The sequence below is a fragment of the Bombina bombina genome, chromosome 2 (genome assembly GCF_027579735.1).
Source record: "Bombina bombina isolate aBomBom1 chromosome 2, aBomBom1.pri, whole genome shotgun sequence".
Taxonomy (NCBI): Eukaryota; Metazoa; Chordata; class Amphibia; order Anura; family Bombinatoridae; genus Bombina; species Bombina bombina.
The window spans coordinates 837676434-837702107 of record NC_069500.1 but is presented as its reverse complement, the minus strand read 5'-3'; the positions used below and the strand labels follow the sequence as shown (position 1 = coordinate 837702107).

The 25674-nt window shown below is 43.2% G+C and overlaps 2 non-coding genes across 2 annotated transcripts; one reads left to right on the top strand and one right to left on the bottom strand.

Moving 5' to 3' along the window:
• Positions 1 to 19480: 19480 nt before the first annotated feature.
• TRNAM-CAU (transfer RNA methionine (anticodon CAU)) lies at positions 19481 to 19552 on the top strand. Its single transcript has one exon. It is a non-coding gene; the product is annotated as a tRNA-Met (tRNA).
• Positions 19553 to 19942: 390 nt separating this feature from the next.
• Positions 19943 to 20016, bottom strand: TRNAI-AAU (transfer RNA isoleucine (anticodon AAU)). Its single transcript has one exon. It is a non-coding gene; the product is annotated as a tRNA-Ile (tRNA).
• Between the last annotated feature and the right edge of the window lie 5658 nt (positions 20017 to 25674).

Sequence of the window (25674 nt, the reverse complement as noted above, 5' to 3'; positions counted from 1 at the left end):
GCGTTGGATAGCAGAACATGTTATAATATTACAAAGTATTAGACAAAGACTTTGTATGTAGTTACATGTAGAATGGTATGAAGCTGGTATACAATTACAGGAGCAGTGGAGCTTCCTGGTATGAAGCACCATATAACATCAGAATATTTACATTTTGAATTTAGGTGTACTTAGAAAAAGTGCTATAACTTAAAGGTAGAGTAAAGTTACTCCATGTGCTCATTATATATTCATAGACTTTTTTTTTTGTAAAGTAAGAAGTGCTTCTAAATATTTTTATTTTGTTATTTGTTCTGAAGTACTGTAATTCTGCTTCCTGCCACCCATCAATGTATCCTTTTTCTTCCCCCAGATGACATTTTTCACTGTCACCCAATCAGCATCTTTGCCGCACAGCTCGCTTTATCTTATGTGTGGGCTTGCCTGTCACATGCATGCGCTAGCAGCCAGGTACAATATGCCTCTTCTAAGAATGAAATGCCTTACTTGTACACAGGATCTGCCGGATGGGAGTCCCCATGACGTAATTGTAAACAGTGAATCGTAACTCGTGTTCCGATTCACTGTTTACTTGGATTACTGCCACCAATTTGCTTGTTTGTTAGGGGATAGATACACTCTCGCCACCTCCGACTGACTTCCAGCTCTCCTAGTAAAAAATGAATCTCATAAACCACTGTGTCCATTGAAGAGGCTGTGTAGACGATCTGCACATGTGCAAATCATCTTACTCTCCGGAGTGCGCATTACCAACTATGTATATAGAGTAGTCTAAGAGCTGGATATTAAACAAAACCCCTTTTTTATTTAATTATTTTAGTAGTAGTATCTTCAATAAGCTTTAGTGATTCTAAACAAGTCAAGTTATGCTGGAGATTGGGTTAAATTGGGAAAGGGGAATAGAGGCAGAGAAGAGACAATATTTGTTTTCTGGGGCTAAAAATAAAACAATTTCCTTTCCATTGGGACAGTTTAGAGAAGCTTGTAAGAAAAATGCATACTCTTGTGTTACCACCTTGCCAAATAATTCTAACAAATATATATTTAAAAAAAAAAAAAAAAGCATTTTATTATAGATATATTTCCTTCGAAATACAGGGAAAGTCCACAGCTGCATTCATTACTGAGGCAAAGACACCCCAGCCAAAGGCTTAAATACCTCCCCCACTTCCCTCATCCCCCAGTCATTCTTTGCCTTTAGTTACAGGAAGTTGGCAGAGAAGTGTCGGAAGATACAGAGTAGTTCCTTATGGAGGGTAGTACTCTTCAAGATGGGACTGGAGTTTTAAGTAGTCTTGTTTGCCTTTCAGTGAGTGTATTGATGAAAGTTAGAGTCCGGAGATGCAGGGAGAGCTCCATAAGTAATCACCGTTGACGAGTTTCGCTGCCTGCTTTTCTGCAGCGTTGCTATCATCTGTCAAACTTGAAGAACCGTGTTGCTGTTCCACTGCATGGATTCAGGTAAGATCATTTACATTTTTTACATGCTTGTAACGTAATGAGAAGACAGGGTCTCAGTGGGACTCCTTTATCTTTATGGAATCAAGGGTTAATATCTCCGGAGGGGGATTATTGAACAGTGGGGGATTTTAATCATGTTTGTTATGTGATTTTGACTGCTTATGTGTATGGTTGTTTGGGACTCATAGGCTTTTACGGAGCGTACAGGTTATTTCTAGCTGCGCAGTTTTTTGGACTGGCGCGCTTTTCTTAGTGGGAGTAAATCCTGCACGTTGCACCATGTGACCAGGTGCGGTCACGATTTTTGTTTCCCATTTCCGTATTCCTGACCGTGCGACTGCAGAGAGGATCAATTTTCTCTATCTGTCTGGGTCATAGGAGGTGGTGAGTGCCCCAGCCATTGGGGGTGTATGGTGCCAGTTGTTTTCTTTTATTGACCATAATCTGCTTAGTTGAGTTATGGAGGATGCTGATATGTTAGAGGGGGTTTCCTCTGATTCAGATTTTGGTACCTGTGTTTATTGTGAGCAGGCCCGGGTAACCCAGCACTCTCAATTATGTTCCGTATGCCGCAATAGAGTGTTCTCATCTTCCCATGTGGGAACGTTAGAAACCAATGAGCCATCGGCCTTTGAGGATTCGGCATCCCGTGAGGTGCGTTCCCTAACATCTTCTATTCTACACAGGCGGTTGCCCCACATACCATTACCCCTTCTCCTGAAGGAGATCTTTTTCCATCAGAGGTTACTGCACAGTTTCGCATGGCCATATCTCTGGCCTTAGCGTATTTCCATCTTCCTGCCACGTGCAAGCGAAGGCTTAATCTAGTTACTCCTGCCCAAGGTCTGGCATGCAAGAGGACTGTGTTATCCGATCAGTCTTCTGGGGAAGCGGTGTCCTCTAAGGCTTCAGAGGGGATACCTATAGGGTCGGAGACCCCGGATACTCCGACGGAGGTGAATTTTGCTTTTAGATTTAGAATGGCTCGCCTGCGTGTACGTCTGAAAGAAGTTCTAGCGACGCTGGAGTATCCTAGTTCTGATGTGTCAGCTGAATCTCAGTCTGCTGATTCAGATAGCGAGCCTGTTTAGACGACTGGAGGGATGGTGATCCTATTCCTTATCGTCTGTATATTGTTTTTCTTTGGTTTTATATCAGATTCTCAGATCGGAACTCTTGAGGAATTGTGTTGCATGACGGGCGGGACATGTCGGTTTCCCTTTCCCTTGGGCTATCTCTTGTGTGTGCGCTTGCCTGATTTCTTTTCTAATCCGGTTAGGATAAGTTTTTATTTTCCTTTATTTTTTGAGCATGAGATATGTTGACTCTCTTCTTAGGAAGACTTTTCGTTCTGGGATTCTGGTATTAACGATTTCATGTCGCGTTTAAAGGAATCTTCCGGTGGAAGTTCTATATATAAAATATATATATATGAATAACAAAAACAAGAAGGTTGTCTCTAGTCGGGGTGATGTTCCCTCAATATGTCCGAGACTATGTTTAAGCTTGGAGCATATATGTTTTGCTGTTTATTATTCTCAGTTTTCTGGCCCTGCTAGAAATTTTGAATTTCCTGTTTGACCCTTGAACAGATATGTCGTATCCTTTATATTGGGCTGTTCCTGGTTGGGTAGAGTTATCTCTGTTCTTTTGAGGTTTGTACAGATATGTTGTATCCTGACTAACAGGCTAGTCCTGTTTGGGTACTGGTTACCTCTCTTCTTTCTTCTTCTCAAGAGGTTGTTTTTCGGTCCAGAGGAAGCCCTTCTATCCTGGATGTCAGGCTGGTCCTGGTTAAATCGTCTTGGTTGGGCATCTGATATTGGATTGTATGCAGTCCAAGAGGCCTACGAGTTAATACCCTGTTTTGCAAAGCTATTGACTTGGCGTTTGAATTCTGCTGTGGCAGTTTTCTTTCGGAACTAAGTTTTGCCTCTCTTGATGAGGGGAGGACGGGTGACGTTTTTGGAGTCTTGTTCCCGGTTCCTTTTCACAGGGGTGTATTTCCCCCCTCTATTGGTGCTACATAGGGGTTCTCTCATTCTATTGGTTTTATGTGCTTTCTATGTAGAGTGTCATGGATACTGGGCTGCAGGGGCTGAACCCTTGCCCCCCCCCCCCCTATAGACTTCACCCCAGCTGTTTCTCAGTGGTTTTGGGCTCCTCAGAGCAACCACAATCTCTGGAAGCTTTTGTTTGGTGTATGACCAGGAAAACCCTCCTAGGCTGGCCGGGCTTCTGGAACTCCCGGTCGGCCGCCTCACAACGGACACCCACCTCACTCCTCTCAGGCTGGCCAGGCTCCTGGAACTCCCGGTCAGCCACAGGACACCCGCTAACTTTACCCCTGGTCACTCCTGCAGCCCTTTGCCCAGAGCTCCGCTCTTTTGGGGATTGGTAGCCCCTAGGGAGGACAAGAGCTGTGGCAATTATCAGAGGGGAGCTCCTTTGGGAACTGGGGGTTTTGGACACCCCTAACCCCATAACTTCAATGGACTGTAACTCCGGTCCCCAGTAACGAATCATGCTGATTTTTGGACCGTCCACCGGGATCATCCGAAACCGCCACCCCTAAGTATTGGGATTATGTGAGACTGTGGTTTCTATGGAGGTGCCGGGCTGTCTGGAGGGGCGGGAATGGCGGGAAAATTGTCAGATTGTCCTTTGTGTTATCAAGATGAGATGTGTGTATAAAAGGAGTGTGTGTTCTCAATATTATAAGTTCTTGTTCACCTGAAGGCTATTCTGTCTAGTTATTTGGGTGAGCTCCAGCTAAAATCACTTTCCTGGGCTACATAGAAATCACTTTCCTGGGCTACATAGCCACTTGTTCCAGGCAGAGGAAGGACCCGGTCGACGGCACTACCCAGTCGGGGTAGCGGGGAAGTCTGTCACATTGGTGGCAGCAGTGGGATGCTTCCGTCTACCTGGAACGTCCAAACCACCAACTGAAGATCTTGCCGGATGGAGCAGTACCAGGGGCTCCGGAAGGAAGAATTGAGAACGTTGCTACAGACTAGAGGGAAAGTCGCCGGCAACAAGACAAAGGCAGTGCTCGTAGCCGAACTGATGGAGGACGATCGGGCTAGCAAACAGGCTGGTGGGTCGGACAGCGACCAAAGCGGAGGACAGCCCAGTACAGCCTCCACTCCAGGGACTACAACATCTGACAAACAGCGGCAGGTACAGTGGCAACTGGATCTTTATGGACCTAACCCCCCGAGGAGATCATTACTCAGATAGTGACTGACGCCAACAAGATACACATGTTGGAGCTTCAGAAGTCTATAGGGGGGGTCATGCCGGATCCCCTGAACCCCCTTCCTGGCCCAAGAAACTACCTCACAGGGCTGTTCAAGACCCAGTGCCGGATGCATGGGGTCACTAATGCAGATAGGGTTACTATCTTAATTGGGAAACTATCCAGTAGGGCCTTGGAGGCTTTCCACACTGTCCCCTCCGAAGATCAAGGCAACTATGACCGGGTGAAGGAGCGCATCCTTGCTCGGTATGGACTTACCCCGGAGGCTCACCAGCTAAACTTCAGGGAACTACAAAGACAATAGGAGCAGCCGTATACCGAGTTTGCCCACCGCTTAGCTAGATCCTTGAACTCCTGGGTTACTGGGTGCCACATCACCACCCTAGATGAAGCTGTTCAACTCATCCTCCTGGAGCAGTTCTACAACCGCACCCCAGCAGAGATAAGGGACTGGGTAAAAGACAAGGGACCCAGAACAGCTGACCAAGCCGCCGCCCTGGCTGATCAGTATGTGGATGCCCGGCGCCAGGTGGCCACAGACCCCGGCCAGCAACCCGCTCCGCTCCAGCCCAGCTCAAAACCCCAACGTTCTTTCTGCAGCCACAGACCCGGCCACCCCGTTTACCCGGCCGGGAGCAGCCATCCCCGGGGGTGTTATGGGTGTGGACACCCTGGACATGTTATACGGGACTGCCCCGCCAGACAACGAAACCGCCCAGCCACCAAGGAACCCTGCTTCAACCTCGTGGGGGTCTCCTCAAGCCCGCACCTATCAGGCTGCTGCCAATTGTGCCCATACAGTGAGCTCCGACCCCTATGCTGAGTAGACAGGAGAAGAAGTGGGTGTCTTGCACCATGTCGGCTCAATGGACCAAGACAACTGACAACAACACCGGTAAGTTGTCTGGGTCAACGGGCAGGCGACTCAAGGAATAAGAGATACGGGGGCCACCGTTTCTTTGATCCAACCTCACCTCGTTCCCCCCTCTGGCTGCACTGGGCGCACCCTTGCTGTGGGGGTAGCCGGAGGTGAGGTCCTCAGGATTCCTACAGCCTGGGTCCATTTGAACTGGAAAACCGACTCCCGCAATGTAGAAGTGGGGGTTATGCACCACATCCCTGCCGAGGTCCTGTTGGGAAACGACCTCGGCCACCTTTTATCCGCCTATGTGGGGGATGCCTCTCTGGATACCTGCCCAGTGACTACCCACCAGCAGGCCAAATGCCCCGCCACCTCACCAACTCTGGGGAGCCAGGTAAGATCTACCACCCCGACACCTACCTTTCCCTGACTACCCGTCCCCACTAACCCTGAACTTACTGACACCCCCTTCTGGGCGACCCCCTCTGACTTTGCCAAAGAAACCTTGAGCGACCCGACCCTAGCCCCTTACCGAGACCGAGTAGGTGCTGACCCCCAGGGCCCCGGAGACGAACGATTCCAGTGGGAGGGAGAGCTCCTGTACCAGATCTCCAAGAGGAGAAAAGGACCGGTGCCCAAACGCCAGCTGGTTGTACCGAAGAAGTTTCGGTCCAACCTACTGAACATAGGGCATGACATCCACTTAGCCGGCCACTTAGGAAAGCAAAGGACCCACCACCGCTTGACTCAAACCTTCTTCTGGCCAGGCATTACAGCCGATATTAAGGAATACTGTAAATTCTGTGAGGTTTGCCAGAAGGTAGGAAAGACAGGTGATCATACGAAAGCCCCCCTCCATCCCCTGCCCATTATTGAGGAACCCTTTAGCCGAGTGGCAGTAGACATTGTGGGGCTATTAGCTCGGCCCAGCCCATCAGGGAAGAAATACATCCTTACAGTGGTGGACTATGCCCCCCGATACCCCGAGGCAATCCCCTTGGCCAATATCACGGCGGAGACCATAGCAGATGCGATGCTCCGGATATTCACCAGGGTAGGCTTCCCTCTGGAAGTGGTTTCCGATCAGGGAACACAGTTCACTGCGGAAATCACTCAACAACTCTGGGAGTTGTGCGGGATTAAACCCCTGCACAGCGCCCCTTACCATCCCCAGCTGAATGGGCTGTGTGAGAGGTTTAACGGGACCCTAAAGCAACTGCTTCGGATGTTCTCGGCCACTCACAAGGACTGGGAGAGATTCCTGCCGCACCTCCTCTTTGCATATCGAGAGGTGCCTCAGGAATCCACCGGTTTTTCCCCCTTTGAACTTCTATATGGTCGAAAGGTTAGGGGCCCACTAGATTTGGTACGAACCCACTGGGAGGGAGCCACCGGGGGGGAACAGCACTCTGTTGTGGAGTACGTACTCCAGCTCAGAGACCGGCTGAAGGACCTGGCTGCCCAGGTACGTGAGAACCTTCAAGCCACTCAGCACAGGCAGAAGCGATTGTACGATCGCAATGCCCGTACCCGAACCCTGATTGTGGGACAGAAGGTCCTCGCTCTGAAGCCTGTCAAAACCGACAAGCTACAGGCCTCTTGGCAAGGACCTTACCGGGTTGTGGAACAACTGAACAACACCACATACCTGGTAGCGAAGTGTTCACATGAAAGGATCCGTCGGACCTTTCATGTGAACATGTTAAAGGCATACATAGAGAGACCTAGAGATGTGGCCGCTATCTGTGTGCCGGCAGTGGAAAACGCTGAAAGTCTTCCAATGCCAGAGCTTCCCAGACCTACTGACACCCCCCAGGGGGTGGATGACATATCCCTAGACGATAGGTTAGAGCCCGGACAGAGAAGGCAGGTCCGGCGACTCTTGGAACAAAGAAGTGACATGTTCTCTACTGTCGACAGGCTGCCTACAGGGTCCCAGAGGCCGTCAGGGACAGTATGCACCTCGGTGTCATTGAACCGTCCAACAGTCCCTGGGCCTCCCCGGTAGTGTTAGTACCAAAGAAGGACGGAACTACCCATTTCTGCGTTGACTACCGTAGACTCAACGACAGAACCAGCACTGATGCCTATCCCATGTCCCGAGTAGATGACCTGTTAGATCTAATTGCCCAGGGCCACTTCCTGACTAGTGATGTCGCAAACCTAAAATTTTGCGTTCGCGAACGGCGGACGCGAACTTCCGCAACTGTTCGCGAATGGGCGAACTGGGCGAACCGCCATAGACTTCAGTAGGCAGGCGAATTTTAAAACCCACAGGGACTCTTTCTGGCCACAATAGTGATGGAAAAGTTGTTTCAAGGGTACTAACTCCTGGACTGTGGCATGCCGGAGGGGGATCCATGGCAAAACTCCCATGGAAAATTACATAGTTGATGCAGAGTCTGGTTTTAATCCATAAAGGGCATAAATCACCTAACATTCCTAAATTGTTTGGAATAACGTGCTTTAAAACATCAGGTATGTACACTACTGTTACACCAGATATGAGTTGCACTGGGGTGACACTGTGCCCTGGCAGGCAGGCACTGAAACGCACACGTGTGAAGGAAACTGACTGCTATTATTTAACACAGTCAAAAAAGTGTTGTTTTTTTTTAAAATCTACACTACTGTTACACAAGATATGAGTTGCACTGGGGTGACACTGTGCCCTGGCAGGCAGGCACTTAAACGCACACTTGTGAAGGAAACTCACTGCTATTATTTAACACAGTCAAAAAAGTGTTGTTTTTTTTAAATCTACACTACTGTTACACCAGATATGAGTTGCACTGGGGTGACACTGTGCCCTGGCAGGCAGGCACTTAAACGCACACGTGTGAAGGAAACTGACTGCTATTATTTAACACAGTCAAAAAAGTTTTTTTTTTTTTTTTAAATCTACACTACTATTACACCAGATATGAGTTGCACTGGGGTGATACTGTGCCCTGGTAGGCAGGCACTTAAACGCACACGTGTGAAAGAAACTGACTGCTATTATTTAACACAGTCAAAAAAGTGTTTGTTTTTTTTAAATCTACACTACTGTTACACCAGATATGAGTGGTGGCACTGGGCAAGTGGGCACAGTATACGCTGTGAGCCTGACACACGCTGGCAGGCAGGCAACTGCAATTAGATTACACAGGAAAAAAAAAAAGCAGCCCTAAAAAGGGCTTTTTGGGGTGCTGTCCTTACAGCAGAGATCAGATGAGTCCTTCAGGACTGTAGTGGACACTGAATACACTAGCCTAGCTATAGATTTCCCTACTAAATCAGCAGCAGCTACACTGTCCCTCCTTTCACTAACAATGCAGCTTCCGAATGAATCTAAAATGGATGCTGTCCAGGAGGTAGGAGGGTCTGGGAGGGAGGGTCTGCTGCTGATTGGCATGGAATGTGCCTGCTGACTGTGAGGTACAGGGTCAAAGTATTACTCAATGATGATGAATAGGGGGCGGATCGAACATCGCATATGTTCGTCCGCTGCGGCGAACGCGAGCATGCTATGTTCGCTGGGAACTATTCGCCGGCGAACAATTCGCAACATCACTATTCCTGACCACCCTCGACCTATGCAAGGGTTATTGGCAAATCCCCCTCGGCCCTGAGTCCGTCCCCAAGTCTGCCTTCATCACTCCCTTTGGCTTATACCAGTTTAAGGTCATGCCGTTTGGAATGAAGAACGCCCCAGCCACTTTCCAAAGAATGGTAGACCGCCTGTTGGATGGCCTCCAGGACTATGCCTGTGCAAACCTGGATGACATCGCCATCTATAGCGAGACCTGGGAGGACCATCTGGTCCACCTAGGCGTCGTCTTAGATCGTCTTCGAGCCGCCGGCCTAACCTTGAAGCCAGATAAGTGTACCATTGGGCACTCAGAAGTTCAGTACTTAGGCCACCGAGTCGGCTGCGGTAAGCAGTGACCCGAGCCGGCCAAAGTCGAGGCAGTGGCTAACTGGCCCACCCCCAGGACCAAAACCCAAGTCCTTGCCTTTCTGTGTACTGCAGGCTACTACCGGAGGTTCGTCCCTAATTACAGCACACTCGCCAAACCCCTGACTGACCTGACCCGTAAACGACATCCCCGACTGGTCCTGTGGTCCCCCAAGTGTGAAAAAGCCTTCCAGAGTCTTAAGTCTACCTTAATCTCTGCCCCAGTACTGGCCGTTCCTAACCCAGCCAAACGGTTTTCTGTCCACACAGATGCCTCCATGTTCGGTTGGGGGCCATACTAAGTCAGGCGGACAATAAAGGACAGGACAACCCCATTGCCTACATCAGTCGCAAACTGCTAACCCGAGAAGTAGGCTACGCGGCGGTTGAGAAGGAGTGTCTGGCGCTGGTATGGGCTTTGAAGAAGTTGCAGCCCTACATATATGGGAGACCCTTCACCGTCCTTACTGACCACAACCCCCTAGTATGGCTCAACCGTGTTTCGGGGGACAACGGGAGACTGTTGAGGTGGAGCCTAGCCCTGCAGCCATTTAACTTTGACATCCAGTACCGACCGGGAAAGAGCAATGGGAATGCTGACGGACTTTCCCGGCGGACTGAAGTGGCATAAACTCCTCGGACATCCCCAGGCCGACCTGTGTGTGGATCTAGCCGGGTCTGCCGAACTGGAGGGGGGGAGTTGTCACGGATACTGGGCTGCAGGGGCTGAACCCTTGCCCCCCCTATAGACTTCACCCCAGCTGTTTCTCAGTGGTTTTGGGCTCCTCAGAGCAACCACAATCTCTGGAAGCTTTTGTTTGGTGTATGACCAGGAAAACCCTCCTAGGCTGGCCGGGCTTCTGGAACTCCCGGTCGGCCGCCTCACAACAGACACCCGCCTCACTCCTCTCAGGCTGGCCGGGCTCCTGGAACTCCCGGTCGTCCACAGGACACCCGCGAACTTTACCCCTGGTCGCTCCAGCAGCCCTTTGCCCCAGAGCTCCGCTCTTTTGGGGATTGGTAGCCCCTAAGGAGGACAAGAGCTGTGGCAATTATCAGAGGGGAGCTCCTTTGGGAACTGGGGGTTTTGGACACCCCTAACCCCATAACTTCAACGGACTGTAACTCCGGTCCCCAGTAACGAATCATGCTGATTTTTGGACTGTGGCATCTGGGGACCGAGCGCTTTAAAATGACACCCAGGACACCTGCTAAATTTACCCCTGGTCGCTCCAGCAGCCCTTTGCCCCAGAGCTCCGCTCTTTTGGGGATTGGTAGCCCCTAAGGAGGACAAGAGCTGTGGCAATTATCAGAGGGGAGCTCCTTTGGGAACTGGGGGTTTTGGACACCCATAACCCCATAACTTCAACGGACTGTAACTCCGGTCCCCAGTAACGAATCATGCTGATTTTTGGACTGTGGCCACTCCACCGGGATCACCCGAAACCACCACCCCTAAGTATTGGGATTATGTGAGACTGTGGCTCCTATGGAGGTGCCGGGCTGTCTGGAGGGGCGGGAATGGCGGGAAAATTGTGGGATTGTCCTTTGTGTTATCAAGATGAGATGTGTGTATAAAAGGAGTGTGTGTTCTCAATAAAATCAGTTCTTGTTCACCTGAAGGCTAGTCTGTCTAGTTATTTGGGTGAGCTCCAGCTAAAATCACTTTCCTGGGCTACATAGAAATCACTTTCCTGGGCTACATAGCCACTTGTTCTAGGCAGAGGAAGGACCCGGTCGATGGCGCTACCCATTCGGGGTAGCGGGGAAGTCTGTCACATAGAGCATATTTCTTCTTCCTCTTGAGGGTTTATATACGGTTCTCTCTTCCCTTATCAGGGGGATGGATATTTTCCTATCATCATGTTGACGAAATCAGTTTTTTAGGGTATTGTTTACAGTAACCTCGTTCTGATTCTAGATTTTTGGGATCTAAGGGGTTTTCATACAGTATCCTGGTTTTCTGGGTTCTGGTTGTTCCTATATTTTGGCAGTTCTGGTTTCTCCAGAGCCTGCTAGGAGTTTTAATGAATCTCTTTTGTCCTTTCCATTTGGTTTTGAGATGGAGTTCCTGGAGTAGGCTCCAGGGTGGTTCTTGAATCTTTTTGAATTTCAGACAGGAAGTCTCCTAGGCCTTTTGAGTACCAATACTCTATAGGCTTGCCCTGTTTTACTTCAGTCCTTCGTTGGTACTGTGGGTGGGGATGTTTATCAGTCCGAATTTTGGCTTGGCATGTTGCTATCTATCTCCAGATTTCCATAGATTTCTGGTTAATCCGCTCCGGTTGCCAGTATGCGTTATATCTTTTCTTTTTATGGGAAACTTACCTTTGGTCTACTGGGGCAGTTTGTCTTATCACTTCCATGGAAGTGGGAGAGTGTCTTCTGAGATTCCTTCTGTTTTCTTAAGAGCTTAGGTCACTCTTTCTACTCTGAGGACCTGGTCTTCTGAGTTTTACCAGTTGGGTTCTTTCTGAAGTATCCTTTTTCTGACTCAGAGAGTTCACCAGGAGGTTGAGGGACTCTCCTTTGGTGTGTCCTTTTGACGGATCTGTACCTTTGGTAAAATCCGATCTAGGTTCTCTGGGTGTTCGTGCTTATGCTAGTCTTGCCCTTAGGGGATCGTGGTCAGGGATTCTTCAGTAGATCTCTGGATCTTTTCGGTGCTGAGGAGTTTATTCTTCCTTGTTCCCTTCAACTATGTCACCTCTTCGGATTTGACTCAGTCTGTCAGGGGCAGGCATTAGGGTACCTGATTGCTCCTTTTTTGTGCTGCAACTCATTTTTGTGGTTGGTCTCCATTATGGGCGCTCCTTATTATGGAGTTTGACAGGGTCTTCACCTTTAGTTCTTAGCCTGAGGGTTAGTCTGGCTGTCTAACAGACATGTGGTTACGGGTGGTCTCATCCGTCGCTTCTGCCCGGATATGTGAGCTCCTCAGCAGATCTAGATATCTGTTTCTGTTCTAGGGCCCATGACCCAGAGGTCGATGGATCGAAACCATCCTCTGCTATGTTTTGTTTTTTTGTGTGAAGTCATTGTTCTTTATTGAAAGTTACATTTTAAAATTCATTTTTAGTTTGGATCAAACAAAATGCTGGTTATTAAGAGCAAAAAAAAAAAATTAATTATAAAATAAAATATATTTCTCATTTTTTACGTTTTATTTTTTTGTAGGATGATAATATGATCCGTAAGCCTCATACTATGTTTTATAAATGTTCAGTTTAATGTGTTTTTTGGTCTAAGAGACAATATGTGTTTTCTGTAGCAAAAATACATTTTTTTCCCCCTGCTTTGTGGTAGGGGTCTGAAAAAGCATATATGGAAAGAGGACGCATTAGGTTGTCCCGTTGCAGTTGTATGCTTGAGAGAATCCTAACATTTAAAAGTATGGCCCGTATGGGGATCGAACCCGTGACCTTGGCGTTATTAACACCATGCTCTAACCAACCGACTCGACTGTACCTTTCATAAGGGGAAATGCAATGAATTATAAAATATAAAAATAACTAAATAAATAAATACATTTTTGTTTCATTTTCTAGAGCCTACATGGTAAATAGCAGTACAGATTTCTTTCATGTAATTAGCAAGAGTCCATGAGCTAGTGACGTATGGGATATACATTCCTACCAGGAGGGGCAAAGTTTCCCAAACCTTAAAATGCCTATAAATACACCCCTCACCACACCCACAATTCAGTTTTACAAACTTTGCCTCCTATGGAGGTGGTGAAGTAAGTTTGTGCTAGATTCTACGTTGATATGCGCTCCGCAGCAAGTTGGGGCCCGGTTTTCCTCTCAGCGTGCAGTGAATGTCAGAGGGATGTGAGGAGAGTATTGCCTATTTGAATTCAATGATCTCCTTCTACGGGGTCTATTTCATAGGTTCTCTGTTATCGGTCGTGGAGATTCATCTCTTACCTCCCTTTTCAGATCGACGATATACTCTTATATATATACCATTACCTCTGCTGATTTTCGTTTCAGTACTGGTTTGGCTTTCTACAAACATGTAGATGAGTGTCCTGGGGTAAGTAAGTCTTATTTTCTTTGACACTCTAAAGCTATGGTTGGGCACTTTTTTATAAAGTTCTAAATATATGTATTCAAACATTTATTTGCCTTGACTCAGGATGTTCAACATTCCTTTTTTTCAGACAGTCAGTTTCATATTTGGGATAATGCATTTGAATCAATCATTTTTTCTTACCTTAAAAAATTTGACTTTTTCCCTGTGGGCTGTTAGGCTCGCGGGGGCTGAAAATGCTTCATTTTATTGCGTCATTCTTGGCGCAGACTTTTTTGGCGCAAAAAATCTTTTCTGTTTCCGGCGTCATACGTGTCGCCGGAAGTTGCGTCATTTTTTTGACGTTCTTTTGCGCCAAAGATGTCGGCGTTCCGGATGTGGCGTCATTTTTGGCGCCAAAAGCATTTAGGCGCCAAATAATGTGGGCGTCTTATTTGGCGCTAAAAAAATATGGGCGTCGCTTTTGTCTCCACATTATTTAAGTCTCATTATTTATTGCTTCTGGTTGCTAGAAGCTTGTTCACTGGCATTTTTTTCCCATTCTTGAAACTGTCATTTAAGGAATTTGATCAATTTTGCTTTATATGTTGTTTTTTCTATTACATATTGCAAGATGTTCCACGTTGCAACTGAGTCAGAAGATACTTCAGGAAAATCACTGCCCAGTGCTGGAGCTACCAAGCTAAGTGTATCTGCTATAAATTTTTGGTATCTGTTTCTTCAGCTGTTGTTTGTATTGCATGTCATGACAAACTTATTAATGCAGATAAAATTTCCTTTAGTACTGTTACATTACCTGTTGCTGTTCCGTCAACATCTAATTTTCAGAGTGTTCCTGATAAACATAAGAGATTTTATTTTTTAAATCCATTAAGAAGGCTATGTCTGTTATTTCTCCTTCTAGTTTACATAAAAGTCTTTTAAAACTTCTCTTTTTTCAGATGAATTTTTAAATGAACATCATCATTCTGATACTGATAATGGTTCTTTATTTAAAGAAGTATTAATTGCATTAGAAATAGAGGATTCTGGTCCTCTTGATACTAAATCTAAACGTTTAAATAAGGTTTTTAAATCTCCTGTAGTTATTCCAGAAGTGTTTTCTCTCCCTGATGCTATTTCTGAAGTAATTTCCAGGGAATGGAATAATTTGGGTAATTCTTTTACTCCTTCTAAACGTTTAAGCAATTATATCCTGTGCCATCTGACAGATTAGAGTTTTTTTGGGACAAAATCCCTAAGGTTATGGGGCTGTCTCTACTCCTGCTAAATGTACTACTATTCCTACGGCAGATAGTACTTCATTTAAGGATCCTTTAGATAGGAAAATTGAATCTTTTCTAAGAAAAGCTTACTTATGTTCAGGTAATCTTCTTAGACCTGCTATTTTTTTAGCGGATGTTGCTGCAGCTTCAACTTTTTGGTTAGAAGCTTTAGCGCAACAAGTAACAGATCATAATTTTATAGCATTATTATTATTCTATAACATGCTAATAATTTTATTGGTGCCACCATCTTTTGATATCATTAGAGTTGATGTCAGGTATATGTCTCTAGCTATTTTAGCTAGAAAAGCTTTATGGATTAAACTTGGAATGCTGATATGTCTTCTAAGTCAACTTTGCTTTCCCTTTCTTTCCAGGGTAATAAATTATTATCTCAACTGTTTCTGGAAGGAAGGGAACTTTTTTACCAAAGGATAAAAAATCTAAGGTAAATTTAGGTCTAATAATCATTTTCGTTCCTTTCCTCACAAGAAGGAACAAAAGCCTGATCCTTCGTCCTCAGGAGCGGTATCAGTTTGGAAACTATTTCCAGTTTGGAATATATCCAAGCCTTATAGAAACCTATAGCCAGCTCCTAAGTACCCATGAAGGTGCGGCCCTTATTCCAGCTCAGCTGGTATGGGGCAGATTACGTTTTCTTCAAAGAAATTTGGATCAATTCCGTTCTCAATCTCTGGTTTCAGAACATTGTTTCAGAAAGGTACAGAATTGGCTTCAAGTTAAGGCCTCCTGCTAAGAGATTTTTTTCTTTCCCGTGTCCCAGTTAACACAGCAAAGGCTCAGCATTTCTGAAATGTGTTTCAGATCTAGAGTTGGCTGGAGTAATTATGCCAGTTCCAGTTCTGGAACAGGGGCTGGGGTTTTATTTTATCTCTTCATTGTACCAAAGAAGGTCAATTCCTTCAGACCAGTTCCGGATCTATCAATATTGAGATACCAACATTCAAGATGGTTACTGTAGGACTATCCTGCCTTTTGTTTAGCAAGGGCATTATATGTCTACAATAGATTTACAGGATGTGTATCATCCAGATCACTTTTAGTGTCTGAGATTCTCTTTTTAGACAAGCATTACCAGTTTTGTGGCTCTACCGTTTGGCCTAGCCTCAGTTCCAAAAAATTTTTTCAAAGGTTCTCGGTGCCCTTCTTTCTGTAATCAGAGAACAGGGTTTTGGTATTTCCTTATTTGGACGATATCTTGGTACTTGCTCAGTCTTCTCATTTTCGAAGAATCTCATACGAATCGACTTGTGTTGTTTCTTCAAGTTCATGGTTGGAGGATCAATTTACCAATCAGTTCATTGATTCCTCAGACAAGGGTAACCTTTTTAGGTTTCTAGATAGATTCAGTGTCTATGACTCTGTCCTTGTCAGACAAGAGAAGTTTAACATTGATATCAGCTTGTCAAAACCTTCAGTCACAATCATTCCCTTTGGTAGCCTTATGCATGGAAATTTTAGGTCTTAGGACTGCCGCATCAGATGCGATCTCCTTTGCTCGTTTTCACATGCGACCTCTTCAGCTCTGTATGCTGAACCAATGGTGCAGGGATTACTCAAAGATATCTCAATTAATATCTTTAAACCGATTATACGACACTCTCTGACATGGTGGACAGATCACCATCGTTTAGTTCAGGGGGCTTCTTTGTTCTTCCGACCTGGACTATAATCTCAACAGATGCAAGTCTTACAGGTTGGGGAGCTGTGTGGGGGTATCTGACGGCACAAGGGGTTTGGGAATCTCAGGAGGTGAGATTTCCGATCAATATTTTGGAACTCCGTGCAATTTTCAGAGCTCTTCAGTCTTGGCCTCTTCTGAAGAGAGAGTTGTTCATTTGTTTTCAGATAGACAATATCACAACTGTGGCATACATCAATCATCAAGGAGGGACTCACAGTCCTCTGGCTATGAAAGAAGTATCTCGAATTTTGGTTTGGGCGGAATCCAGCTTCTGTCTAATCTCTGCGGTTCATATCCCAGGTATGGACAATTGGAAAGCGGATTATCTCAGTCGCCAAACGTTGCACCTGGGCGAATGGTTTCTTCACCCAGAGGTATTTTCTCAGATTGTTCAAATGTGGGAACTCCCAGAAATAGATCTGATGGCTTCTCATCTAAACAAGAAACTTCCCTGGTATCTGTCCGGATCCCGGGATCCTCGGGCGGAGGCAGTGGATGCATTATCTCTTCCTTACAAGTGTCATCCTGCCTATATCTTTCCGCCTCTAGTTCTTCTTCCAAGGGTATTCTCCAATATTCTAAAGGAATGCTCGTTTGTCCTGCTGGTAGCTCCAGCATGGCCTCACAGGTTTTGGTATGCGGATCTTGTCCGGATGGCCTCTTGCCAGCTGTGGACTCTTCCGTTAAGACCAGACCTTCTGTCGCAAGGTCCTTTTTTCCATCAGGATCTGAAATCCTTAAATTTAAAGGTATGGAGATTGAACGCTTGATTCTTGGTCAAAGAGGTTTCTCTGACTCTGTGATTAATACTATGTTACAGGCGCGTAAATCTGTATCTAGAGAGATATATTATAGAGTCTGGAAGACTTATATTTCTTGGTGTCTTTCTCATCATTTTTCTTGGCATTCTTTTAGAATACCGAGAATTTTACAGTTTCTTCAGGATGGTTTAGATAAGGGTTTGTCCGCAAGTTCCTTGAAAGGTCAAATCTCTGCTCTTTCTGTTCTTTTTCACAGAAAGATTGCTATTCTTCCTGATATTCATTGTTTTGTACAAGCTTTGGTTCGTATAAAACCTGTCATTAAGTCAATTTCTCCTCCTTGGAGTTTGAATTTGGTTCTGGGGGCTCTTCAAGCTCCTCCGTTTGAACCTATGCATTCATTGGACATTAAATTACTTTCTTGGAAAGTTTTGTTCCTTTTGGCAATCTCTTCTGCCAGAAGAGTTTCTGAATTATCTGCTCTTTCTTGTGAGTCTCCTTTTCTGATTTTTCATCAGGATAAGGCGGTGTTGCGAACTTCTTTTGAATTTTTACCTAAAGTTGTGAATTCCAACAACATTAGTAGAGAAATTGTGGTTCCTTCATTATGTCCTAATCCTAAGAATTCTAAGGAGAAATCGTTGCATTCTTTGGATGTTGTTAGAGCTTTGAAATATTATGTTGAAGCTACTAAGTCTTTCCGAAAGACTTCTAGTTTATTTGTTATCTTTTCCGGTTCTAGAAAAGGCCAGAAAGCTTCTGCCATTTCTTTGGCATCTTGGTTGAAATCTTTAATTCATCTTGCCTATGTTGAGTCAGGTAAAACTCTGCCTCAGAGGATTACAGCTCATTCTACTAGGTCAGTTTCTACTTCCTGGGCGTTTAGGAATGAAGCTTCGATTGATCAGATTTGCAAAGCAGCAACTTGGTCCTCTTTGCATACTTTTACTAAATTCTACCATTTTGATGTATTTTCTTCTTCTGAAGCAGTTTTTTGGTAGAAAAGTACTTCAGGCAGCGGTTTCAGTTTGAATCTTCTGCTTATGTTTTTCATTAAACTTTATTTTGGGTGTGGATTATTTTCAGCAGGAATTGGCTGTCTTTATTTTATCCCTCCCTCTCTAGTGACTCTTGTGTGGAAAGATCCACATCTTGGGTAATCATTATCCCATACGTCACTAGCTCATGGACTCTTGCTAATTACATGAAAGAAAACATAATTTATGTAAGAACTTACCTGATAAATTCATTTCTTTCATATTAGCAAGAGTCCATGAGGCCCGCCCTTTTTTTGTGGTGGTTATGATTTTTGTATAAAGCACAATTATTCCAATTCCTTATTTTATATGCTTTCGCACTTTTTTATCACCCCACTTCTTGGCTATTCGTTAAACTGAATTGTGGGTGTGGTGAGGGGTGTATTTATAGGCATTTTAAGGTTTGGGAAACTTTGCCCCTCCTGGTAGGAATGTATATCCCATACGTCACTAGCTCATGGACTCTTGCTAATATGAAAGAAATGAATTTATCAGGTAAGTTCTTACATAAATTATGTTATTTCAATCACACTTTATATGGTCCCACATTTAATATCAGTTCCCCTTTCTAAATACCACAATTTAGGATTTTATACCTATATTGCTCAATAGAAATTAATATTAAAATATCAGAAGATAAATTGTATTATTTTTAACACCCTCTTGTAGTTTATACAGAAGTAAAATAAGTAGGTATAAAATATTGAAACATAAAAATATTAGATACATTTTAAAATTACACAAAATTCAGTGGGGAATTTATTCATGCAACTTCAAATTATGGAACTCATTGCCTAAGGAGGCGGTGAATGCCAACCTTAGATATATTTAAAGATTGTTTAAATACATTACTGTCTAGAAACAGAATTCAGGAATATGATTGCCTATGTTAAATGGCTCAATTGGAAATTTTATTGTAAATCATTTAGGATTTGTATAGGTTAAATTTGATGGACTTTTGTCTTCTTTCAACCTCATCTACCATGTTACTATGTTACATTTTATAGATATATGCGCTTTATTTATTTTTTCAGTAGATATATTTTGGCATTCTATTTGCGTTGATTACACTCCAAAACAAGCATTTTTATTAGTATTTTTTCTTTTCATATAATCCATGTTCACCAAAAGTATGAAGCAAAGTTGTATGCGAAAAGCAGAGTGGCGCAGCGGAAGCGTGCTGGGCCCATAACCCAGAGGTCGATGGATCGAAACCATCCTCTGCTATGTTTAGTTTTTTTGTGTGAAGTCATTGTTCTTTATTGAAAGTTACATTTTAAAATTCATTTTTAGTTTGGATCAAACAAAATGCTGGTTATTAAGAGCAAAAAAAAAAATAATAATTATAAAATAAAATATATTTCTCATTTTTTACGTTTTATTTTTTTTATTTTTTTGTAGGATGATAATATGCTCCGTAAGCCTCATACTATGTTTTATAAATGTTCAGTTTAATGTGTTTTTTGGTCTAAGAGACAATATGTGTTTTCTGTAGCAAAAATACATTTTTTCCCCCTGCTTTGTGGGAGGGGCCTGAAAAAGCATATATGGAAAGAGGACGCATTAGGTTGTCCCGTTGCAGTTGTATGCTTGAGAGAATCCTAACATTTAAAAAGATGGCCCGTACGGGGATCGAACCCGCGACCTTGGCGTTATTAGCACCACGCTCTAACCAACTGAGCTAACCGGCCCTTGTTTAATGGAAAAAAATATGCAGAAATCTATCGTGTGTACAAGTTTTCTTTCAAGCCACTCATGCTTTCAGAGCTTTTTTTTTTTTTTTTTACAAAGTCCATATATCAAAGTAACAAACAAGACATGTGCAAATCACCAGTGACGCAGTGGAAGCAAAAAAGGAGTAATGATAATACTTTATATAATGACACATTAGCCTTAACAAAACTAAGTACACAGCACTAATATAAAACACAACTGGCCTTGAATTTGAAAGATTTAACTCTGGAAACACACCTCCAGGCAGACATGATGATCCTACAGACATACCTATACCTGCCTTCTATTTGCATCAGCTAAAATAGACTGCGGCACTCTGATGCCCTGCTAGCTATAGATGAGAGGAGGATGATGACCACACAGTCCTTATAACTGCACTGATTCTGGCTTTATAAAGTGCCACTCACAATCTATAACTGTAACAGCCGGGCAGAAGGAGCAAACCAGGCAAGAGAAGAGAAAGTCACAAAACAAATACATGAAAGAAAGCTTATATCAGCCACAGAGAATAAAACAGACAAAGCACTTTTACAAGATAACTTTAGTTTGCAGAAATAGCTTAAAGGGACGGTAAAGTTAAAGTAATTGTATGGGATTTACCAGTGCTATAAATAAATGTGACTTCCTGTCATGAAGTATAAAAAATGCAGACAGAAAGCACCTTTATTTGACTGTGAGCTTCTGCCTAAACTGAGTGCATCTGGCCGCCCTCGGCAAGTCTTTTTTTTTTTTTATGAGGTACCGTTACCACCTTTTAGCCAACAGACAAATTCTAAGGTAGGCAAACAAGTGTGTGAAAAGTAAAAAACATCCATGGTATGTAGCATAAGCCAGTAGGCTCATCAAAATCATAGAGCCTATGCATTTCGTGACTCAGGGCACTTTCCAATTTACTTCTATTATACATTTTGGTTCATATTTTGTGCTATGGTTTGTTTTTTGTGAAGTCATTGTTCTTTATTGAAAGGTACATTTTACAATTCACTTTTAGTTTGGATCCTAACATTTAAAAGTATGGCCCATATGGGGATCGAACCCGCAACCTTGGCATTATTAGCACCACACTCTAACCAACTGAGCTAACCAGTCTTTGTTTGCTAGGAAGGAAGGAAGAAAGAAAGAAAAAATAAAAAGGTGCCGAAATGTTTTGTGTGTAAACAGAAATAGCTTAAAAATGCAGACAGAAAGCACCTTTATTTGGCCGCCCTCTGCAAAAGTCTTTTTTTTTTTTTTTTTTAATGAGGTACCGTTAACACGTATTAGCCAATAGACAAATTCTAAGGTAGGCAAACAGATGTGTTAAAATGTAGCTTTTAATAGTCAAAGTAAAAAAAACATCCATGGTATGTAGCATAATAAGCCAGTATATTTATCAAAATCCTAGAACCTACGCGTTTCGTGCCTCCGGTCATTTTTCAATCTACTTCTATTATCAATTTTGGTTTGTATTTTGTTCAAAGTAAGGTGATCTCATGAGCATACCACATCTCTTTAGCCATCTGCTATCATATACTGCTAAATGCAGATGCAAGCTCCTATCAGCCTAACTAGGTATTCTCTTCCGCAAAGGTAAATTTAGGTCTAATAATCATTTTCGTTCCTTTCCTCACAAGAAGGAACAAAAGCCTGATCCTTCGTCCTCAGGAGCGGTATCAGTTTGGAAACTATTTCCAGTTTGGAATATATCCAAGCCTTATAGAAACCTATAGCCAGCTCCTAAGTACCCATGAAGGTGCGGCCCTTATTCCAGCTCAGCTGGTATGGGGCAGATTACGTTTTCTTCAAAGAAATTTGGATCAATTCCGTTCTCAATCTCTGGTTTCAGAACATTGTTTCAGAAAGGTACAGAATTGGCTTCAAGTTAAGGCCTCCTGCTAAGAGATTTTTTTCTTTCCCGTGTCCCAGTTAACACAGCAAAGGCTCAGCATTTCTGAAATGTGTTTCAGATCTAGAGTTGGCTGGAGTAATTATGCCAGTTCCAGTTCTGGAACAGGGGCTGGGGTTTTATTTTATCTCTTCATTGTACCAAAGAAGGTCAAGTCCTTCAGACCAGTTCCGGATCTATCAATATTGAGATACCACCATTCAAGATGGTTACTGTAGGACTATCCTGCCTTTTGTTTAGCAAGGGCATTATATGTCTACAATAGATTTACAGGATGTGTATCTGCATATTCCGATTCATCCAGATCACTTTTAGTGTCTGAGATTCTCTTTTTAGACAAGCATTACCAGTTTTGTGGCTCTACCGTTTGGCCTAGCCTCAGTTCCAAAAAATTTTTTCAAAGGTTCTCGGTGCCCTTCTTTCTGTAATCAGAGAACAGGGTTTTGGTATTTCCTTATTTGGACGATATCTTGGTACTTGCTCAGTCTTCTCATTTTCGAAGAATCTCATACGAATCGACTTGTGTTGTTTCTTCAAGTTCATGGTTGGAGGATCAATTTACCAATCAGTTCATTGATTCCTCAGACAAGGGTAACCTTTTTAGGTTTCTAGATAGATTCAGTGTCTATGACTCTGTCCTTGTCAGACAAGAGAAGTTTAACATTGATATCAGCTTGTCAAAACCTTCAGTCACAATCATTCCCTTTGGTAGCCTTATGCATGGAAATTTTAGGTCTTAGGACTGCCGCATCAGATGCGATCTCCTTTGCTCGTTTTCACATGCGACCTCTTCAGCTCTGTATGCTGAACCAATGGTGCAGGGATTACTCAAAGATATCTCAATTAATATCTTTAAACCGATTATACGACACTCTCTGACATGGTGGACAGATCACCATCGTTTAGTTCAGGGGGCTTCTTTGTTCTTCCGACCTGGACTATAATCTCAACAGATGCAAGTCTTACAGGTTGGGGAGCTGTGTGGGGGTATCTGACGGCACAAGGGGTTTGGGAATCTCAGGAGGTGAGATTTCCGATCAATATTTTGGAACTCCGTGCAATTTTCAGAGCTCTTCAGTCTTGGCCTCTTCTGAAGAGAGAGTTGTTCATTTGTTTTCAGATAGACAATATCACAACTGTGGCATACATCAATCATCAAGGAGGGACTCACAGTCCTCTGGCTATGAAAGAAGTATCTCGAATTTTGGTTTGGGCGGAATCCAGCTTCTGTCTAATCTCTGCGGTTCATATCCCAGGTATGGACAATTGGAAAGCGGATTATCTCAGTCGCCAAACGTTGCACCTGGGCGAATGGTTTCTTCACCCAGAGGTATTTTCTCAGATTGTTCAAATGTGGGAACTCCCAGAAATAGATCTGATGGCTTCTCATCTAAACAAGAAACTTCCCTGGTATCTGTCCGGATCCCGGGATCCTCGGGCGGAGGCAGTGGATGCATTATCTCTTCCTTACAAGTGTCATCCTGCCTATATCTTTCCGCCTCTAGTTCTTCTTCCAAGGGTATTCTCCAATATTCTAAAGGAATGCTCGTTTGTCCTGCTGGTAGCTCCAGCATGGCCTCACAGGTTTTGGTATGCGGATCTTGTCCGGATGGCCTCTTGCCAGCTGTGGACTCTTCCGTTAAGACCAGACCTTCTGTCGCAAGGTCCTTTTTTCCATCAGGATCTGAAATCCTTAAATTTAAAGGTATGGAGATTGAACGCTTGATTCTTGGTCAAAGAGGTTTCTCTGACTCTGTGATTAATACTATGTTACAGGCGCGTAAATCTGTATCTAGAGAGATATATTATAGAGTCTGGAAGACTTATATTTCTTGGTGTCTTTCTCATCATTTTTCTTGGCATTCTTTTAGAATACCGAGAATTTTACAGTTTCTTCAGGATGGTTTAGATAAGGGTTTGTCCGCAAGTTCCTTGAAAGGTCAAATCTCTGCTCTTTCTGTTCTTTTTCACAGAAAGATTGCTATTCTTCCTGATATTCATTGTTTTGTACAAGCTTTGGTTCGTATAAAACCTGTCATTAAGTCAATTTCTCCTCCTTGGAGTTTGAATTTGGTTCTGGGGGCTCTTCAAGCTCCTCCGTTTGAACCTATGCATTCATTGGACATTAAATTACTTTCTTGGAAAGTTTTGTTCCTTTTGGCAATCTCTTCTGCCAGAAGAGTTTCTGAATTATCTGCTCTTTCTTGTGAGTCTCCTTTTCTGATTTTTCATCAGGATAAGGCGGTGTTGCGAACTTCTTTTGAATTTTTACCTAAAGTTGTGAATTCCAACAACATTAGTAGAGAAATTGTGGTTCCTTCATTATGTCCTAATCCTAAGAATTCTAAGGAGAAATCGTTGCATTCTTTGGATGTTGTTAGAGCTTTGAAATATTATGTTGAAGCTACTAAGTCTTTCCGAAAGACTTCTAGTTTATTTGTTATCTTTTCCGGTTCTAGAAAAGGCCAGAAAGCTTCTGCCATTTCTTTGGCATCTTGGTTGAAATCTTTAATTCATCTTGCCTATGTTGAGTCGGGTAAAACTCCGCCTCAGAGGATTACAGCTCATTCTACTAGGTCAGTTTCTACTTCCTGGGCGTTTAGGAATGAAGCTTCGATTGATCAGATTTGCAAAGCAGCAACTTGGTCCTCTTTGCATACTTTTACTAAATTCTACCATTTTGATGTATTTTCTTCTTCTGAAGCAGTTTTTTGGTAGAAAAGTACTTCAGGCAGCGGTTTCAGTTTGAATCTTCTGCTTATGTTTTTCATTAAACTTTATTTTGGGTGTGGATTATTTTCAGCAGGAATTGGCTGTCTTTATTTTATCCCTCCCTCTCTAGTGACTCTTGTGTGGAAAGATCCACATCTTGGGTAATCATTATCCCATACGTCACTAGCTCATGGACTCTTGCTAATTACATGAAAGAAAACATAATTTATGTAAGAACTTACCTGATAAATTAATTTCTTTCATATTAGCAAGAGTCCATGAGGCCCGCCCTTTTTTTGTGGTGGTTATGATTTTTGTATAAAGCACAATTATTCCAATTCCTTATTTTATATGCTTTCGCACTTTTTTATCACCCCACTTCTTGGCTATTCGTTAAACTGAATTGTGGGTGTGGTGAGGGGTGTATTTATAGGCATTTTAAGGTTTGGGAAACTTTGCCCCTCCTGGTAGGAATGTATATCCCATACGTCACTAGCTCATGGACTCTTGCTAATATGAAAGAAATGAATTTATCAGGTAAGTTCTTACATAAATTATGTTATTTCAATCACACTTTATATGGTCCCACATTTAATATCAGTTCCCCTTTCTAAATACCACAATTTAGGATTTTATACCTATATTGCTCAATAGAAATTAATATTAAAATATCAGAAGATAAATTGTATTATTTTTAACACCCTCTTGTAGTTTATACAGAAGTAAAATAAGTAGGTATAAAATATTGAAACATAAAAATATTAGATACATTTTAAAATTACACAAAATTCAGTGGGGAATTTATTCATGCAACTTCAAATTATGGAACTCATTGCCTAAGGAGGCGGTGAATGCCAACCTTAGATATATTTAAAGATTGTTTAAATACATTACTGTCTAGAAACAGAATTCAGGAATATGATTGCCTATGTTAAATGGCTCAATTGGAAATTTTATTGTAAATCATTTAGGATTTGTATAGGTTAAATTTGATGGACTTTTGTCTTCTTTCAACCTC